The sequence below is a fragment of the Schistocerca gregaria genome, chromosome 2 (genome assembly GCF_023897955.1).
Source record: "Schistocerca gregaria isolate iqSchGreg1 chromosome 2, iqSchGreg1.2, whole genome shotgun sequence".
NCBI classification, from domain to species: Eukaryota; Metazoa; Arthropoda; class Insecta; order Orthoptera; family Acrididae; genus Schistocerca; species Schistocerca gregaria.
Genome location: NC_064921.1, coordinates 870,204,509 through 870,220,688, shown reverse-complemented (window position 1 = coordinate 870,220,688; position 16,180 = coordinate 870,204,509). Strand labels below are relative to the sequence as shown.

Here is a 16,180-nt window from a genome sequence, read left to right as displayed (position 1 = left end):
AAACGGTGCGGTGGTGGTGTAATGGTCAGCATAGTTGCCTTCCAAGCAGTTGATCCGGGTTCGATTCCCGGCCACCGCAGCAGGCTTTTAATTTCGCGTATGAGTACTTTTGCCACGCGCCCTTAAATTAATGTTTTTTTCTCCCTGTTCCTCGCTGCACACCGGCCCCTAGTGTGTCTCGACTTGTCTCGACTTTGCTCGGCTGACGCGAGAGCTGACGCTCTCAAATCGGCCTATATCAAAACGACAAGCACGAGAAACGACTGAGAGAGGTAAGGGGAAGCGAGGCAATGGACACACAGCACGCCCCTTCATGTCACGGTGGCGTCTCCCTGACCGAATCGGACTGTAGCTCCGAAAACAAAGGAGAAAGAAACAGAGGAAGTAAAACTGCCAACAGTACCCTGTGTTCGGATGCGCTCACGCGCCCGAGTACTGGCAAGGGTGATGATCTTTTGGTGATCACACTGGCCAGCTGAAATCGGCGCTGCCTTTTCGTAGTTGAAAAAGCGAAGTGGCCCGTGGGGGGATCGAACCCACGACCTTGGCGTTATTAGCACGACGCTCTAACCAACTGAGCTAACGGGCCTCGGTGCACACTGTCTTCCAGCACTTAGAGGGAGTAGCTCTGCGTATTTACAGGTAACATTTGTATGGTAGCAGTCCAACAGTGGACCAGCGTCTCTCCTCCCTTTATTCCGCTGCTCGTAGTAATTTCATTGCGTGCCCGTTTCTCTCGACTGTTTTCAGCTCACGTTTATGAACCAGTAGCTATAACGCGAGGAGGACGTGAAACAGCATTTCGCTCTGTCCAAACTTGTCGTGATTTGTTCCGAAAAAATTACATTCCGGTACCGGGAATCGAACCCGGGCCTCCTGGGTGAAAGCCAGGTATCCTAGCCACTAGACCACACCGGACGCGCGCACTTCCTTCGGGGTTTACACCCCCTCCAGTGGCTTTCCGTGTCGCACTTTCCCTGTTTGCGACCATCTTTTCGCGCTCCCATGCCGAGGCGCGCATGGCAAAAGTCACAGTCCGTTGCTTTTGGCCTCGTTGTTACAGGGGTAGGAGGAAAAGCAAACCTGTGAGTAGTAATATTTGTTTACTTATTTCGCAAGTAAAGACCTGCAGCCTGTCATTATACAGGTATAGCAGGCCATACACTGTGTGACTTTACATGTTATATCATACGAAATTCAGTTTCAGTACTAGTACATTTTTTCTTGAAAATTTCACAAAAGAACTGCATGTAGTAATAACGGGAAGTAAGCATTTTCACGCTGAGTTGTTGAAACCTTGTGGATAACAAACTACAAGCTGTTTTGCTCCTTCGCAACCCCAGAGCCGTTAATTCAGCTGTGAACGAAAGTAAATTAAATGCCCCGGGTGAGGATCGAACTCACGACCTTAAGATTATGGGACTTACGCGCTGCCTACTGCGCTACCGAGGCACGTGATTGTCTAACATTCTGGAATCTCGGCAAGTAGCAAATACTAGTGGTAGAGAGTCTGCACTTGCTGGCTCATTTTTTCTGTTACTACACGTGCATTCCCAGCGCTGCAGACAACTTGCGATGCTAGGCCGACGCCAGTATGTACAATAGCACGCAGGAGTCCAAACGAGAAGACGTGCGCGCTGCGTGTTTGGCTGTTTCCACACGGAATCCCGCGGTCCATTCTCGTGGCCCACGCACTTCGAGTGCGAAAGACTCGCAGCTCCACTATCGGGGAAAAACAAAATGATGCATCGGCCGGGAATCGAACCCGGGCCGCCCGCGTGGCAGGCGAGCATTCTACCACTGAACCACCGATGCCCAGCTAGTTCGGAGCTTCCTTGTGCTTTCCGCGGCAGACGTCTGAAGGGAAAGTGGGACTGCCGTCCAGCGCCGTGGCATCCTCTCGAGAGAATGCTACAAACGCTGAATCCTGCGCTGCACTGCTTAAAAATGACGCCCGAACGCGATCGTCTTAGTAGTGTTGCGGCGCACGCACGCGACGACTCTTGGCAAAGGACGCGAAATGTGCGTAGAGACGCTGTCTGGATGCGCTCGCCTACCCCGTAATGCGCCTACTGCTGCGACCACCTTCGGCCGCCGCCGACAGGCGGGAAGCAGACACAGCGCGGCGTGCGCAGAAGAAAACCGTGCGGTGGTGGTGTAATGGTCAGAATAGTTGCCTTCCAAGCAGTTGATCCGGGTTCGATTCCCGGCCACCGCAGCTTGCGTTTTACTTCTGCGTATGAGTACTTTTGCCACGCGTCCTTAAATTAATGTTTCTTTCCCCCTCTTACTCGCTGCAGGCCACCCTATATTGTGTGCGTCGATTCCGCTTGAGTCTCGACTTGTCTCGACTTTGCTCGGCTGACGCGAGAGCTGACGCTCTCCAATCGGCCTATATCAGAAGGACTAGCACGCGAAACGACTGAGAGAGGTATGGCGAGGCGGGCACAACATTACTTATGCCTCAAGTAAAGACCTGCTGCCTGTTATCGTGCATTGTGTGATTTTACATGTTCTGTCAGACAAATTCAGTTTTATTACTAGTACATTTCTTTTTTTCTTTGTTGAAAATTTTACAACACGCTCCTTCATTTCACTGTGGCCGCACGGCGCGACTTGGCATACCGAGAGCAGCCAGTGCCCTTGACCGAATAGCGCTGCAGCTCCGAAACCGACGAGAAAAGAGAAATACGAATTGAAACTGTCGGCAGCGCCATGTGTTCGCAGGCGGTCACCCGCCCAAGCACTGACAACGCCCAGCGTCGCGCAGTAGCGGTGATCGGACGAGAAACAGTGTGTTCAGCGTGCTGTGACCTGTGAAGTGTTTTAGCGCGTCCCGACAAGTCGCTTTCGGGTCCCCTATCTGCTCCCACACGATTTCTTAGTCACCACACTTCCCCGCCGAAATAGGCGTTGCCGTTTTGAAATAGAAAAATCGTATTGGCCCGTGGGGGGGATCGAACCCACGACCTTCGCGTTATTAGCACGACGCTCTAACCAACTGAGCTAACGGGCCTCGGTGCACACTGTCTTCCAGCACTTAGAGGGAGTAGCTCTGCGTATTTACAGGTAACATTTGTATGGTAGCAGTCCAACAGTGGACCAGCGTCTCTCCTCCCTTTATTCCGCTGCTCGTAGTAATTTCATTGCGTGCCCGTTTCTCTCGACTGTTTTCAGCTCACGTTTATGAACCAGTAGCTATAACGCGAGGAGGACGTGAAACAGCATTTCGCTCTGTCCAAACTTGTCGTGATTTGTTCCGAAAAAATTACATTCCGGTACCGGGAATCGAACCCGGGCCTCCTGGGTGAAAGCCAGGTATCCTAGCCACTAGACCACACCGGACGCGCACACTTCTTTCGGGGTTTACACCCCCTCCAGTGGCTTTCCGTGTCGCACTTTCCCTGTTTGCCACCATCTTTTCGCGCTCCCATGCCGAGGCGCGCATGGCAAAAGTCACAGTCCGTTGCTTTTGGCCTCGTTGTTACAGGGGTAGGAGGAAAAGCAAACCTGTGAGTAGTAATATTTGTTTACTTATTTCGCAAGTAAAGACCTGCAGCCTGTCATTATACAGGTATAGCAGGCCATACACTGTGTGACTTCACATGTTATATCATACGAAATTCAGTTTTAGTACTAGTACATTTTTTCTTGAAAATTTCACAAAAGAACTGCATGTAGTAATAACGGGAAGTAAGCATTTTCACGCTGAGTTGTTGAAACCTTGTGGATAACAAACTGCAAGCTGTTTTGCTCCTTCGCAACCCCAGAGCCGTCAATTCAGCTGTGAACGAAAGTAAATTAAATGCCCCGGGTGAGGATCGAACTCACGACCTTAAGATTATGAGACTTACGCGCTGCCTACTGCGCTACCGAGGCACGTGATTGCCAAACCTTCTGGAATCTCGGCAAGTAGCAAATACTAGTGGTAGAGAGTCTGCACTTGCTGGCTCATTTTTTCTGTTACTACACGTGCATTCCCAGCGCTGCAGACAACTTGCGATGCTAGGCCGACGCCAGTATGTACAATAGCACGCAGGAGTCCAAACGAGAAGACGTGCGCGCTGCGTGTTTGGCTGTTTCCACACGGAATCCCGCGGTCCATTCTCGTGGCCCACGCACTTCGAGTGCGAAAGACTCGCAGCACCACTATCGGGGAAAAACAAAATGATGCATCGGCCGGGAATCGAACCCGGGCCGCCCGCGTGGCAGGCGAGCATTCTACCACTTAACCACCGATGCCCAGCTAGTTCGCAGCTTCCTTGTGCTTTCCGCGGCAGACGTCTGAAGGGAAAGTGGGACTGCCGTCCAGCGCCGTGGCATCCTCTCGAGAGAATGCTACAAACGCTGAATCCTGCGCTGCACTGCTTAAAAATGACGCCCGAACGCGATCGTCTTAGTAGTGTTGCGGCGCACGCACGCGACGACTCTTGCCAAAGGACGCGAAATGTGCGTAGAGACGCTGTCTGGATGCGCTCGCCTACCCCGTAATGCGCCTACGGCTGCGACCACCTTCGGCCGCCGCCGACAGGCGGGAAGCAGACACAGCGCGGCGTGCGCGGAGGAAAACGGTGCGGTGGTGGTGTAATGGTCAGCATAGTTGCCTTCCAAGCAGTTGATCCGGGTTCGATTCCCGGCCACCGCAGCTTGCGTTTTACTTCTGCGTATGAGTACTTTTGCCACGCGTCCTTAAATTAATGTTTCTTTCCCCCTCTTACTCGCTGCAGGCCACCCTATATTGTGTGCGTCGATTCCGCTTGAGTCTCGACTTGTCTCGACTTTGCTCGGCTGACGCGAGAGCTGACGCTCTCCAATCGGCCTATATCAGAAGGACTAGCACGCGAAACGACTGAGAGAGGTATGGCGAGGCGGGCACAACATTACTTATGCCTCAAGTAAAGACCTGCTGCCTGTTATCGTGCATTGTGTGATTTTACATGTTCTGTCAGACAAATTCAGTTTTATTACTAGTACATTTCTTTTTTTCTTTGTTGAAAATTTTACAACACGCTCCTTCATTTCACTGTGGCCGCACGGCGCGACTTGGCATACCGAGAGCAGCCAGTGCCCTTGACCGAATAGCGCTGCAGCTCCGAAACCGACGAGAAAAGAGAAATACGAATTGAAACTGTCGGCAGCGCCATGTGTTCGCAGGCGGTCACCCGCCCAAGCACTGACAACGCCCAGCGTCGCGCAGTAGCGGTGATCGGACGAGAAACAGTGTGTTCAGCGTGCTGTGACCTGTGAAGTGTTTTAGCGCGTCCCGACAAGTCGCTTTCGGGTCCCCTATCTGCTCCCACACGATTTCTTAGTCACCACACTTCCCCGCCGAAATAGGCGTTGCCGTTTTGAAATAGAAAAATCGTATTGGCCCGTGGGGGGATCGAACCCACGACCTTCGCGTTATTAGCACGACGCTCTAACCAACTGAGCTAACGGGCCTCGGTGCACACTGTCTTCCAGCACTTAGAGGGAGTAGCTCTGCGTATTTACAGGTAACATTTGTATGGTAGCAGTCCAACAGTGGACCAGCGTCTCTCCTCCCTTTATTCCGCTGCTCGTAGTAATTTCATTGCGTGCCCGTTTCTCTCGACTGTTTTCAGCTCACGTTTATGAACCAGTAGCTATAACGCGAGGAGGACGTGAAACAGCATTTCGCTCTGTCCAAACTTGTCGTGATTTGTTCCGAAAAAATTACATTCCGGTACCGGGAATCGAACCCGGGCCTCCTGGGTGAAAGCCAGGTATCCTAGCCACTAGACCACACCGGACGCGCACACTTCTTTCGGGGTTTACACCCCCTCCAGTGGCTTTCCGTGTCGCACTTTCCCTGTTTGCCACCATCTTTTCGCGCTCCCATGCCGAGGCGCGCATGGCAAAAGTCACAGTCCGTTGCTTTTGGCCTCGTTGTTACAGGGGTAGGAGGAAAAGCAAACCTGTGAGTAGTAATATTTGTTTACTTATTTCGCAAGTAAAGACCTGCAGCCTGTCATTATACAGGTATAGCAGGCCATACACTGTGTGACTTCACATGTTATATCATACGAAATTCAGTTTTAGTACTAGTACATTTTTTCTTGAAAATTTCACAAAAGAACTGCATGTAGTAATAACGGGAAGTAAGCATTTTCACGCTGAGTTGTTGAAACCTTGTGGATAACAAACTGCAAGCTGTTTTGCTCCTTCGCAACCCCAGAGCCGTCAATTCAGCTGTGAACGAAAGTAAATTTAATGCCCCGGGTGAGGATCGAACTCACGACCTTAAGATTATGAGACTTACGCGCTGCCTACTGCGCTACCGAGGCACGTGATTGCCAAACCTTCTGGAATCTCGGCAAGTAGCAAATACTAGTGGTAGAGAGTCTGCACTTGCTGGCTCATTTTTTCTGTTACTACACGTGCATTCCCAGCGCTGCAGACAACTTGCGATGCTAGGCCGACGCCAGTATGTACAATAGCACGCAGGAGTCCAAACGAGAAGACGTGCGCGCTGCGTGTTTGGCTGTTTCCACACGGAATCCCGCGGTCCATTCTCGTGGCCCACGCACTTCGAGTGCGAAAGACTCGCAGCACCACTATCGGGGAAAAACAAAATGATGCATCGGCCGGGAATCGAACCCGGGCCGCCCGCGTGGCAGGCGAGCATTCTACCACTTAACCACCGATGCCCAGCTAGTTCGCAGCTTCCTTGTGCTTTCCGCGGCAGACGTCTGAAGGGAAAGTGGGACTGCCGTCCAGCGCCGTGGCATCCTCTCGAGAGAATGCTACAAACGCTGAATCCTGCGCTGCACTGCTTAAAAATGACGCCCGAACGCGATCGTCTTAGTAGTGTTGCGGCGCACGCACGCGACGACTCTTGCCAAAGGACGCGAAATGTGCGTAGAGACGCTGTCTGGATGCGCTCGCCTACCCCGTAATGCGCCTACGGCTGCGACCACCTTCGGCCGCCGCCGACAGGCGGGAAGCAGACACAGCGCGGCGTGCGCGGAGGAAAACGGTGCGGTGGTGGTGTAATGGTCAGCATAGTTGCCTTCCAAGCAGTTGATCCGGGTTCGATTCCCGGCCACCGCAGCTTGCGTTTTACTTCTGCGTATGAGTACTTTTGCCACGCGTCCTTAAATTAATGTTTCTTTCCCCCTCTTACTCGCTGCAGGCCACCCTATATTGTGTGCGTCGATTCCGCTTGAGTCTCGACTTGTCTCGACTTTGCTCGGCTGACGCGAGAGCTGACGCTCTCCAATCGGCCTATATCAGAAGGACTAGCACGCGAAACGACTGAGAGAGGTATGGCGAGGCGGGCACAACATTACTTATGCCTCAAGTAAAGACCTGCTGCCTGTTATCGTGCATTGTGTGATTTTACATGTTCTGTCAGACAAATTCAGTTTTATTACTAGTACATTTCTTTTTTTCTTTGTTGAAAATTTTACAACACGCTCCTTCATTTCACTGTGGCCGCACGGCGCGACTTGGCATACCGAGAGCAGCCAGTGCCCTTGACCGAATAGCGCTGCAGCTCCGAAACCGACGAGAAAAGAGAAATACGAATTGAAACTGTCGGCAGCGCCATGTGTTCGCAGGCGGTCACCCGCCCAAGCACTGACAACGCCCAGCGTCGCGCAGTAGCGGTGATCGGACGAGAAACAGTGTGTTCAGCGTGCTGTGACCTGTGAAGTGTTTTAGCGCGTCCCGACAAGTCGCTTTCGGGTCCCCTATCTGCTCCCACACGATTTCTTAGTCACCACACTTCCCCGCCGAAATAGGCGTTGCCGTTTTGAAATAGAAAAATCGTATTGGCCCGTGGGGGGATCGAACCCACGACCTTCGCGTTATTAGCACGACGCTCTAACCAACTGAGCTAACGGGCCTCGGTGCACACTGTCTTCCAGCACTTAGAGGGAGTAGCTCTGCGTATTTACAGGTAACATTTGTATGGTAGCAGTCCAACAGTGGACCAGCGTCTCTCCTCCCTTTATTCCGCTGCTCGTAGTAATTTCATTGCGTGCCCGTTTCTCTCGACTGTTTTCAGCTCACGTTTATGAACCAGTAGCTATAACGCGAGGAGGACGTGAAACAGCATTTCGCTCTGTCCAAACTTGTCGTGATTTGTTCCGAAAAAATTACATTCCGGTACCGGGAATCGAACCCGGGCCTCCTGGGTGAAAGCCAGGTATCCTAGCCACTAGACCACACCGGACGCGCACACTTCTTTCGGGGTTTACACCCCCTCCAGTGGCTTTCCGTGTCGCACTTTCCCTGTTTGCCACCATCTTTTCGCGCTCCCATGCCGAGGCGCGCATGGCAAAAGTCACAGTCCGTTGCTTTTGGCCTCGTTGTTACAGGGGTAGGAGGAAAAGCAAACCTGTGAGTAGTAATATTTGTTTACTTATTTCGCAAGTAAAGACCTGCAGCCTGTCATTATACAGGTATAGCAGGCCATACACTGTGTGACTTCACATGTTATATCATACGAAATTCAGTTTTAGTACTAGTACATTTTTTCTTGAAAATTTCACAAAAGAACTGCATGTAGTAATAACGGGAAGTAAGCATTTTCACGCTGAGTTGTTGAAACCTTGTGGATAACAAACTGCAAGCTGTTTTGCTCCTTCGCAACCCCAGAGCCGTCAATTCAGCTGTGAACGAAAGTAAATTTAATGCCCCGGGTGAGGATCGAACTCACGACCTTAAGATTATGAGACTTACGCGCTGCCTACTGCGCTACCGAGGCACGTGATTGCCAAACCTTCTGGAATCTCGGCAAGTAGCAAATACTAGTGGTAGAGAGTCTGCACTTGCTGGCTCATTTTTTCTGTTACTACACGTGCATTCCCAGCGCTGCAGACAACTTGCGATGCTAGGCCGACGCCAGTATGTACAATAGCACGCAGGAGTCCAAACGAGAAGACGTGCGCGCTGCGTGTTTGGCTGTTTCCACACGGAATCCCGCGGTCCATTCTCGTGGCCCACGCACTTCGAGTGCGAAAGACTCGCAGCACCACTATCGGGGAAAAACAAAATGATGCATCGGCCGGGAATCGAACCCGGGCCGCCCGCGTGGCAGGCGAGCATTCTACCACTTAACCACCGATGCCCAGCTAGTTCGCAGCTTCCTTGTGCTTTCCGCGGCAGACGTCTGAAGGGAAAGTGGGACTGCCGTCCAGCGCCGTGGCATCCTCTCGAGAGAATGCTACAAACGCTGAATCCTGCGCTGCACTGCTTAAAAATGACGCCCGAACGCGATCGTCTTAGTAGTGTTGCGGCGCACGCACGCGACGACTCTTGCCAAAGGACGCGAAATGTGCGTAGAGACGCTGTCTGGATGCGCTCGCCTACCCCGTAATGCGCCTACGGCTGCGACCACCTTCGGCCGCCGCCGACAGGCGGGAAGCAGACACAGCGCGGCGTGCGCGGAGGAAAACGGTGCGGTGGTGGTGTAATGGTCAGCATAGTTGCCTTCCAAGCAGTTGATCCGGGTTCGATTCCCGGCCACCGCAGCTTGCGTTTTACTTCTGCGTATGAGTACTTTTGCCACGCGTCCTTAAATTAATGTTTCTTTCCCCCTCTTACTCGCTGCAGGCCACCCTATATTGTGTGCGTCGATTCCGCTTGAGTCTCGACTTGTCTCGACTTTGCTCGGCTGACGCGAGAGCTGACGCTCTCCAATCGGCCTATATCAGAAGGACTAGCACGCGAAACGACTGAGAGAGGTATGGCGAGGCGGGCACAACATTACTTATGCCTCAAGTAAAGACCTGCTGCCTGTTATCGTGCATTGTGTGATTTTACATGTTCTGTCAGACAAATTCAGTTTTATTACTAGTACATTTCTTTTTTTCTTTGTTGAAAATTTTACAACACGCTCCTTCATTTCACTGTGGCCGCACGGCGCGACTTGGCATACCGAGAGCAGCCAGTGCCCTTGACCGAATAGCGCTGCAGCTCCGAAACCGACGAGAAAAGAGAAATACGAATTGAAACTGTCGGCAGCGCCATGTGTTCGCAGGCGGTCACCCGCCCAAGCACTGACAACGCCCAGCGTCGCGCAGTAGCGGTGATCGGACGAGAAACAGTGTGTTCAGCGTGCTGTGACCTGTGAAGTGTTTTAGCGCGTCCCGACAAGTCGCTTTCGGGTCCCCTATCTGCTCCCACACGATTTCTTAGTCACCACACTTCCCCGCCGAAATAGGCGTTGCCGTTTTGAAATAGAAAAATCGTATTGGCCCGTGGGGGGATCGAACCCACGACCTTCGCGTTATTAGCACGACGCTCTAACCAACTGAGCTAACGGGCCTCGGTGCACACTGTCTTCCAGCACTTAGAGGGAGTAGCTCTGCGTATTTACAGGTAACATTTGTATGGTAGCAGTCCAACAGTGGACCAGCGTCTCTCCTCCCTTTATTCCGCTGCTCGTAGTAATTTCATTGCGTGCCCGTTTCTCTCGACTGTTTTCAGCTCACGTTTATGAACCAGTAGCTATAACGCGAGGAGGACGTGAAACAGCATTTCGCTCTGTCCAAACTTGTCGTGATTTGTTCCGAAAAAATTACATTCCGGTACCGGGAATCGAACCCGGGCCTCCTGGGTGAAAGCCAGGTATCCTAGCCACTAGACCACACCGGACGCGCACACTTCTTTCGGGGTTTACACCCCCTCCAGTGGCTTTCCGTGTCGCACTTTCCCTGTTTGCCACCATCTTTTCGCGCTCCCATGCCGAGGCGCGCATGGCAAAAGTCACAGTCCGTTGCTTTTGGCCTCGTTGTTACAGGGGTAGGAGGAAAAGCAAACCTGTGAGTAGTAATATTTGTTTACTTATTTCGCAAGTAAAGACCTGCAGCCTGTCATTATACAGGTATAGCAGGCCATACACTGTGTGACTTCACATGTTATATCATACGAAATTCAGTTTTAGTACTAGTACATTTTTTCTTGAAAATTTCACAAAAGAACTGCATGTAGTAATAACGGGAAGTAAGCATTTTCACGCTGAGTTGTTGAAACCTTGTGGATAACAAACTGCAAGCTGTTTTGCTCCTTCGCAACCCCAGAGCCGTCAATTCAGCTGTGAACGAAAGTAAATTTAATGCCCCGGGTGAGGATCGAACTCACGACCTTAAGATTATGAGACTTACGCGCTGCCTACTGCGCTACCGAGGCACGTGATTGCCAAACCTTCTGGAATCTCGGCAAGTAGCAAATACTAGTGGTAGAGAGTCTGCACTTGCTGGCTCATTTTTTCTGTTACTACACGTGCATTCCCAGCGCTGCAGACAACTTGCGATGCTAGGCCGACGCCAGTATGTACAATAGCACGCAGGAGTCCAAACGAGAAGACGTGCGCGCTGCGTGTTTGGCTGTTTCCACACGGAATCCCGCGGTCCATTCTCGTGGCCCACGCACTTCGAGTGCGAAAGACTCGCAGCACCACTATCGGGGAAAAACAAAATGATGCATCGGCCGGGAATCGAACCCGGGCCGCCCGCGTGGCAGGCGAGCATTCTACCACTTAACCACCGATGCCCAGCTAGTTCGCAGCTTCCTTGTGCTTTCCGCGGCAGACGTCTGAAGGGAAAGTGGGACTGCCGTCCAGCGCCGTGGCATCCTCTCGAGAGAATGCTACAAACGCTGAATCCTGCGCTGCACTGCTTAAAAATGACGCCCGAACGCGATCGTCTTAGTAGTGTTGCGGCGCACGCACGCGACGACTCTTGCCAAAGGACGCGAAATGTGCGTAGAGACGCTGTCTGGATGCGCTCGCCTACCCCGTAATGCGCCTACTGCTGCGACCACCTTCGGCCGCCGCCGACAGGCGGGAAGCAGACACAGAGCGGCGTGCGCAGAGGAAAACGGTGCGGTGGTGGTGTAATGGTCAGCATAGTTGCCTTCCAAGCAGTTGATCCGGGTTCGATTCCCGGCCACCGCAGCTTGCGTTTTACTTCTGCGTATGAGTACTTTTGCCACGCGTCCTTAAATTAATGTTTCTTTCCCCCTCTTACTCGCTGCAGGCCACCCTATATTGTGTGCGTCGATTCCGCTTGAGTCTCGACTTGTCTCGACTTTGCTCGGCTGACGCGAGAGCTGACGCTCTCCAATCGGCCTATATCAGAAGGACTAGCACGCGAAACGACTGAGAGAGGTATGGCGAGGCGGGCACAACATTACTTATGCCTCAAGTAAAGACCTGCTGCCTGTTATCGTGCATTGTGTGATTTTACATGTTCTGTCAGACAAATTCAGTTTTATTACTAGTACATTTCTTTTTTTCTTTGTTGAAAATTTTACAACACGCTCCTTCATTTCACTGTGGCCGCACGGCGCGACTTGGCATACCGAGAGCAGCCAGTGCCCTTGACCGAATAGCGCTGCAGCTCCGAAACCGACGAGAAAAGAGAAATACGAATTGAAACTGTCGGCAGCGCCATGTGTTCGCAGGCGGTCACCCGCCCAAGCACTGACAACGCCCAGCGTCGCGCAGTAGCGGTGATCGGACGAGAAACAGTGTGTTCAGCGTGCTGTGACCTGTGAAGTGTTTTAGCGCGTCCCGACAAGTCGCTTTCGGGTCCCCTATCTGCTCCCACACGATTTCTTAGTCACCACACTTCCCCGCCGAAATAGGCGTTGCCGTTTTGAAATAGAAAAATCGTATTGGCCCGTGGGGGGATCGAACCCACGACCTTCGCGTTATTAGCACGACGCTCTAACCAACTGAGCTAACGGGCCTCGGTGCACACTGTCTTCCAGCACTTAGAGGAAGTAGCTCTGCGTATTTACAGGTAACATTTGTATGGTAGCAGTCCAACAGTGGACCAGCGTCTCTCCTCCCTTTATTCCGCTGCTCGTAGTAATTTCATTGCGTGCCCGTTTCTCTCGACTGTTTTCAGCTCACGTTTATGAACCAGTAGCTATAACGCGAGGAGGACGTGAAACAGCATTTCGCTCTGTCCAAACTTGTCGTGATTTGTTCCGAAAAAATTACATTCCGGTACCGGGAATCGAACCCGGGCCTCCTGGGTGAAAGCCAGGTATCCTAGCCACTAGACCACACCGGACGCGCACACTTCTTTCGGGGTTTACACCCCCTCCAGTGGCTTTCCGTGTCGCACTTTCCCTGTTTGCCACCATCTTTTCGCGCTCCCATGCCGAGGCGCGCATGGCAAAAGTCACAGTCCGTTGCTTTTGGCCTCGTTGTTACAGGGGTAGGAGGAAAAGCAAACCTGTGAGTAGTAATATTTGTTTACTTATTTCGCAAGTAAAGACCTGCAGCCTGTCATTATACAGGTATAGCAGGCCATACACTGTGTGACTTCACATGTTATATCATACGAAATTCAGTTTTAGTACTAGTACATTTTTTCTTGAAAATTTCACAAAAGAACTGCATGTAGTAATAACGGGAAGTAAGCATTTTCACGCTGAGTTGTTGAAACCTTGTGGATAACAAACTGCAAGCTGTTTTGCTCCTTCGCAACCCCAGAGCCGTCAATTCAGCTGTGAACGAAAGTAAATTAAATGCCCCGGGTGAGGATCGAACTCACGACCTTAAGATTATGAGACTTACGCGCTGCCTACTGCGCTACCGAGGCACGTGATTGCCAAACCTTCTGGAATCTCGGCAAGTAGCAAATACTAGTGGTAGAGAGTCTGCACTTGCTGGCTCATTTTTTCTGTTACTACACGTGCATTCCCAGCGCTGCAGACAACTTGCGATGCTAGGCCGACGCCAGTATGTACAATAGCACGCAGGAGTCCAAACGAGAAGACGTGCGCGCTGCGTGTTTGGCTGTTTCCACACGGAATCCCGCGGTCCATTCTCGTGGCCCACGCACTTCGAGTGCGAAAGACTCGCAGCACCACTATCGGGGAAAAACAAAATGATGCATCGGCCGGGAATCGAACCCGGGCCGCCCGCGTGGCAGGCGAGCATTCTACCACTTAACCACCGATGCCCAGCTAGTTCGCAGCTTCCTTGTGCTTTCCGCGGCAGACGTCTGAAGGGAAAGTGGGACTGCCGTCCAGCGCCGTGGCATCCTCTCGAGAGAATGCTACAAACGCTGAATCCTGCGCTGCACTGCTTAAAAATGACGCCCGAACGCGATCGTCTTAGTAGTGTTGCGGCGCACGCACGCGACGACTCTTGCCAAAGGACGCGAAATGTGCGTAGAGACGCTGTCTGGATGCGCTCGCCTACCCCGTAATGCGCCTACGGCTGCGACCACCTTCGGCCGCCGCCGACAGGCGGGAAGCAGACACAGCGCGGCGTGCGCGGAGGAAAACGGTGCGGTGGTGGTGTAATGGTCAGCATAGTTGCCTTCCAAGCAGTTGATCCGGGTTCGATTCCCGGCCACCGCAGCTTGCGTTTTACTTCTGCGTATGAGTACTTTTGCCACGCGTCCTTAAATTAATGTTTCTTTCCCCCTCTTACTCGCTGCAGGCCACCCTATATTGTGTGCGTCGATTCCGCTTGAGTCTCGACTTGTCTCGACTTTGCTCGGCTGACGCGAGAGCTGACGCTCTCCAATCGGCCTATATCAGAAGGACTAGCACGCGAAACGACTGAGAGAGGTATGGCGAGGCGGGCACAACATTACTTATGCCTCAAGTAAAGACCTGCTGCCTGTTATCGTGCATTGTGTGATTTTACATGTTCTGTCAGACAAATTCAGTTTTATTACTAGTACATTTCTTTTTTTCTTTGTTGAAAATTTTACAACACGCTCCTTCATTTCACTGTGGCCGCACGGCGCGACTTGGCATACCGAGAGCCAAAACGTGGCGCCAGTGCCCTTGACCGAATAGCGCTGCAGCTCCGAAACCGACGAGAAAAGAGAAATACGAATTGAAACTGTCGGCAGCGCCATGTGTTCGCAGGCGGTCACCCGCCCAAGCACTGACAACGCCCAGCGTCGCGCAGTAGCGGTGATCGGACGAGAAACAGTGTGTTCAGCGTGCTGTGACCTGTGAAGTGTTTTAGCGCGTCCCGACAAGTCGCTTTCGGGTCCCCTATCTGCTCCCACACGATTTCTTAGTCACCACACTTCCCCGCCGAAATAGGCGTTGCCGTTTTGAAATAGAAAAATCGTATTGGCCCGTGGGGGGATCGAACCCACGACCTTCGCGTTATTAGCACGACGCTCTAACCAACTGAGCTAACGGGCCTCGGTGCACACTGTCTTCCAGCACTTAGAGGGAGTAGCTCTGCGTATTTACAGGTAACATTTGTATGGTAGCAGTCCAACAGTGGACCAGCGTCTCTCCTCCCTTTATTCCGCTGCTCGTAGTAATTTCATTGCGTGCCCGTTTCTCTCGACTGTTTTCAGCTCACGTTTATGAACCAGTAGCTATAACGCGAGGAGGACGTGAAACAGCATTTCGCTCTGTCCAAACTTGTCGTGATTTGTTCCGAAAAAATTACATTCCGGTACCGGGAATCGAACCCGGGCCTCCTGGGTGAAAGCCAGGTATCCTAGCCACTAGACCACACCGGACGCGCACACTTCTTTCGGGGTTTACACCCCCTCCAGTGGCTTTCCGTGTCGCACTTTCCCTGTTTGCCACCATCTTTTCGCGCTCCCATGCCGAGGCGCGCATGGCAAAAGTCACAGTCCGTTGCTTTTGGCCTCGTTGTTACAGGGGTAGGAGGAAAAGCAAACCTGTGAGTAGTAATATTTGTTTACTTATTTCGCAAGTAAAGACCTGCAGCCTGTCATTATACAGGTATAGCAGGCCATACACTGTGTGACTTCACATGTTATATCATACGAAATTCAGTTTTAGTACTAGTACATTTTTTCTTGAAAATTTCACAAAAGAACTGCATGTAGTAATAACGGGAAGTAAGCATTTTCACGCTGAGTTGTTGAAACCTTGTGGATAACAAACTGCAAGCTGTTTTGCTCCTTCGCAACCCCAGAGCCGTCAATTCAGCTGTGAACGAAAGTAAATTTAATGCCCCGGGTGAGGATCGAACTCACGACCTTAAGATTATGAGACTTACGCGCTGCCTACTGCGCTACCGAGGCACGTGATTGCCAAACCTTCTGGAATCTCGGCAAGTAGCAAATACTAGTGGTAGAGAGTCTGCACTTGCTGGCTCATTTTTTCTGTTACTACACGTGCATTCCCAGCGCTGCAGACAACTTGCGATGCTAGGCCGACGCCAGTATGTACAATAGCACGCAGG

The 16,180-nt window shown here is 51.8% G+C and overlaps 34 non-coding genes across 34 annotated transcripts; 7 read left to right on the top strand and 27 right to left on the bottom strand.

Moving 5' to 3' along the window:
• The first annotated feature begins 7 nt into the window (after positions 1–7).
• Trnag-ucc (transfer RNA glycine (anticodon UCC)) lies at positions 8–79 on the top strand. Its single transcript has one exon. It is a non-coding gene; the product is annotated as a tRNA-Gly (tRNA).
• Positions 80–515: 436 nt separating this feature from the next.
• On the bottom strand, positions 516–589 carry Trnai-aau (transfer RNA isoleucine (anticodon AAU)). Its single transcript has one exon. It is a non-coding gene; the product is annotated as a tRNA-Ile (tRNA).
• Positions 590–846: 257 nt separating this feature from the next.
• Positions 847–918, bottom strand: Trnae-uuc (transfer RNA glutamic acid (anticodon UUC)). Its single transcript has one exon. It is a non-coding gene; the product is annotated as a tRNA-Glu (tRNA).
• A 461-nt stretch (positions 919–1,379) lies between these two features.
• Positions 1,380–1,452, bottom strand: Trnam-cau (transfer RNA methionine (anticodon CAU)). The gene has a single exon. It is a non-coding gene; the product is annotated as a tRNA-Met (tRNA).
• A 292-nt stretch (positions 1,453–1,744) lies between these two features.
• On the bottom strand, positions 1,745–1,815 carry Trnag-gcc (transfer RNA glycine (anticodon GCC)). Its single transcript has one exon. It is a non-coding gene; the product is annotated as a tRNA-Gly (tRNA).
• A 331-nt stretch (positions 1,816–2,146) lies between these two features.
• On the top strand, positions 2,147–2,218 carry Trnag-ucc (transfer RNA glycine (anticodon UCC)). The gene has a single exon. It is a non-coding gene; the product is annotated as a tRNA-Gly (tRNA).
• A 723-nt stretch (positions 2,219–2,941) lies between these two features.
• On the bottom strand, positions 2,942–3,016 carry Trnai-aau (transfer RNA isoleucine (anticodon AAU)). The gene has a single exon. It is a non-coding gene; the product is annotated as a tRNA-Ile (tRNA).
• Positions 3,017–3,273: 257 nt separating this feature from the next.
• Trnae-uuc (transfer RNA glutamic acid (anticodon UUC)) lies at positions 3,274–3,345 on the bottom strand. The gene has a single exon. It is a non-coding gene; the product is annotated as a tRNA-Glu (tRNA).
• Positions 3,346–3,806: 461 nt separating this feature from the next.
• Trnam-cau (transfer RNA methionine (anticodon CAU)) lies at positions 3,807–3,879 on the bottom strand. Its single transcript has one exon. It is a non-coding gene; the product is annotated as a tRNA-Met (tRNA).
• Positions 3,880–4,171: 292 nt separating this feature from the next.
• Positions 4,172–4,242, bottom strand: Trnag-gcc (transfer RNA glycine (anticodon GCC)). Its single transcript has one exon. It is a non-coding gene; the product is annotated as a tRNA-Gly (tRNA).
• Positions 4,243–4,573: 331 nt separating this feature from the next.
• Positions 4,574–4,645, top strand: Trnag-ucc (transfer RNA glycine (anticodon UCC)). Its single transcript has one exon. It is a non-coding gene; the product is annotated as a tRNA-Gly (tRNA).
• Positions 4,646–5,368: 723 nt separating this feature from the next.
• On the bottom strand, positions 5,369–5,442 carry Trnai-aau (transfer RNA isoleucine (anticodon AAU)). The gene has a single exon. It is a non-coding gene; the product is annotated as a tRNA-Ile (tRNA).
• A 257-nt stretch (positions 5,443–5,699) lies between these two features.
• Positions 5,700–5,771, bottom strand: Trnae-uuc (transfer RNA glutamic acid (anticodon UUC)). Its single transcript has one exon. It is a non-coding gene; the product is annotated as a tRNA-Glu (tRNA).
• A 461-nt stretch (positions 5,772–6,232) lies between these two features.
• On the bottom strand, positions 6,233–6,305 carry Trnam-cau (transfer RNA methionine (anticodon CAU)). The gene has a single exon. It is a non-coding gene; the product is annotated as a tRNA-Met (tRNA).
• Positions 6,306–6,597: 292 nt separating this feature from the next.
• Trnag-gcc (transfer RNA glycine (anticodon GCC)) lies at positions 6,598–6,668 on the bottom strand. Its single transcript has one exon. It is a non-coding gene; the product is annotated as a tRNA-Gly (tRNA).
• Positions 6,669–6,999: 331 nt separating this feature from the next.
• On the top strand, positions 7,000–7,071 carry Trnag-ucc (transfer RNA glycine (anticodon UCC)). The gene has a single exon. It is a non-coding gene; the product is annotated as a tRNA-Gly (tRNA).
• Positions 7,072–7,794: 723 nt separating this feature from the next.
• Trnai-aau (transfer RNA isoleucine (anticodon AAU)) lies at positions 7,795–7,868 on the bottom strand. Its single transcript has one exon. It is a non-coding gene; the product is annotated as a tRNA-Ile (tRNA).
• Positions 7,869–8,125: 257 nt separating this feature from the next.
• On the bottom strand, positions 8,126–8,197 carry Trnae-uuc (transfer RNA glutamic acid (anticodon UUC)). The gene has a single exon. It is a non-coding gene; the product is annotated as a tRNA-Glu (tRNA).
• Positions 8,198–8,658: 461 nt separating this feature from the next.
• On the bottom strand, positions 8,659–8,731 carry Trnam-cau (transfer RNA methionine (anticodon CAU)). Its single transcript has one exon. It is a non-coding gene; the product is annotated as a tRNA-Met (tRNA).
• A 292-nt stretch (positions 8,732–9,023) lies between these two features.
• On the bottom strand, positions 9,024–9,094 carry Trnag-gcc (transfer RNA glycine (anticodon GCC)). Its single transcript has one exon. It is a non-coding gene; the product is annotated as a tRNA-Gly (tRNA).
• Positions 9,095–9,425: 331 nt separating this feature from the next.
• Trnag-ucc (transfer RNA glycine (anticodon UCC)) lies at positions 9,426–9,497 on the top strand. The gene has a single exon. It is a non-coding gene; the product is annotated as a tRNA-Gly (tRNA).
• A 723-nt stretch (positions 9,498–10,220) lies between these two features.
• On the bottom strand, positions 10,221–10,294 carry Trnai-aau (transfer RNA isoleucine (anticodon AAU)). Its single transcript has one exon. It is a non-coding gene; the product is annotated as a tRNA-Ile (tRNA).
• A 257-nt stretch (positions 10,295–10,551) lies between these two features.
• Trnae-uuc (transfer RNA glutamic acid (anticodon UUC)) lies at positions 10,552–10,623 on the bottom strand. The gene has a single exon. It is a non-coding gene; the product is annotated as a tRNA-Glu (tRNA).
• Positions 10,624–11,084: 461 nt separating this feature from the next.
• Positions 11,085–11,157, bottom strand: Trnam-cau (transfer RNA methionine (anticodon CAU)). The gene has a single exon. It is a non-coding gene; the product is annotated as a tRNA-Met (tRNA).
• A 292-nt stretch (positions 11,158–11,449) lies between these two features.
• Positions 11,450–11,520, bottom strand: Trnag-gcc (transfer RNA glycine (anticodon GCC)). The gene has a single exon. It is a non-coding gene; the product is annotated as a tRNA-Gly (tRNA).
• Positions 11,521–11,851: 331 nt separating this feature from the next.
• Positions 11,852–11,923, top strand: Trnag-ucc (transfer RNA glycine (anticodon UCC)). Its single transcript has one exon. It is a non-coding gene; the product is annotated as a tRNA-Gly (tRNA).
• Positions 11,924–12,646: 723 nt separating this feature from the next.
• Positions 12,647–12,720, bottom strand: Trnai-aau (transfer RNA isoleucine (anticodon AAU)). The gene has a single exon. It is a non-coding gene; the product is annotated as a tRNA-Ile (tRNA).
• Positions 12,721–12,977: 257 nt separating this feature from the next.
• Trnae-uuc (transfer RNA glutamic acid (anticodon UUC)) lies at positions 12,978–13,049 on the bottom strand. The gene has a single exon. It is a non-coding gene; the product is annotated as a tRNA-Glu (tRNA).
• Positions 13,050–13,510: 461 nt separating this feature from the next.
• On the bottom strand, positions 13,511–13,583 carry Trnam-cau (transfer RNA methionine (anticodon CAU)). The gene has a single exon. It is a non-coding gene; the product is annotated as a tRNA-Met (tRNA).
• Positions 13,584–13,875: 292 nt separating this feature from the next.
• Trnag-gcc (transfer RNA glycine (anticodon GCC)) lies at positions 13,876–13,946 on the bottom strand. Its single transcript has one exon. It is a non-coding gene; the product is annotated as a tRNA-Gly (tRNA).
• A 331-nt stretch (positions 13,947–14,277) lies between these two features.
• Trnag-ucc (transfer RNA glycine (anticodon UCC)) lies at positions 14,278–14,349 on the top strand. The gene has a single exon. It is a non-coding gene; the product is annotated as a tRNA-Gly (tRNA).
• A 733-nt stretch (positions 14,350–15,082) lies between these two features.
• Positions 15,083–15,156, bottom strand: Trnai-aau (transfer RNA isoleucine (anticodon AAU)). Its single transcript has one exon. It is a non-coding gene; the product is annotated as a tRNA-Ile (tRNA).
• Positions 15,157–15,413: 257 nt separating this feature from the next.
• Trnae-uuc (transfer RNA glutamic acid (anticodon UUC)) lies at positions 15,414–15,485 on the bottom strand. Its single transcript has one exon. It is a non-coding gene; the product is annotated as a tRNA-Glu (tRNA).
• Positions 15,486–15,946: 461 nt separating this feature from the next.
• On the bottom strand, positions 15,947–16,019 carry Trnam-cau (transfer RNA methionine (anticodon CAU)). Its single transcript has one exon. It is a non-coding gene; the product is annotated as a tRNA-Met (tRNA).
• Positions 16,020–16,180: the final 161 nt, after the last annotated feature.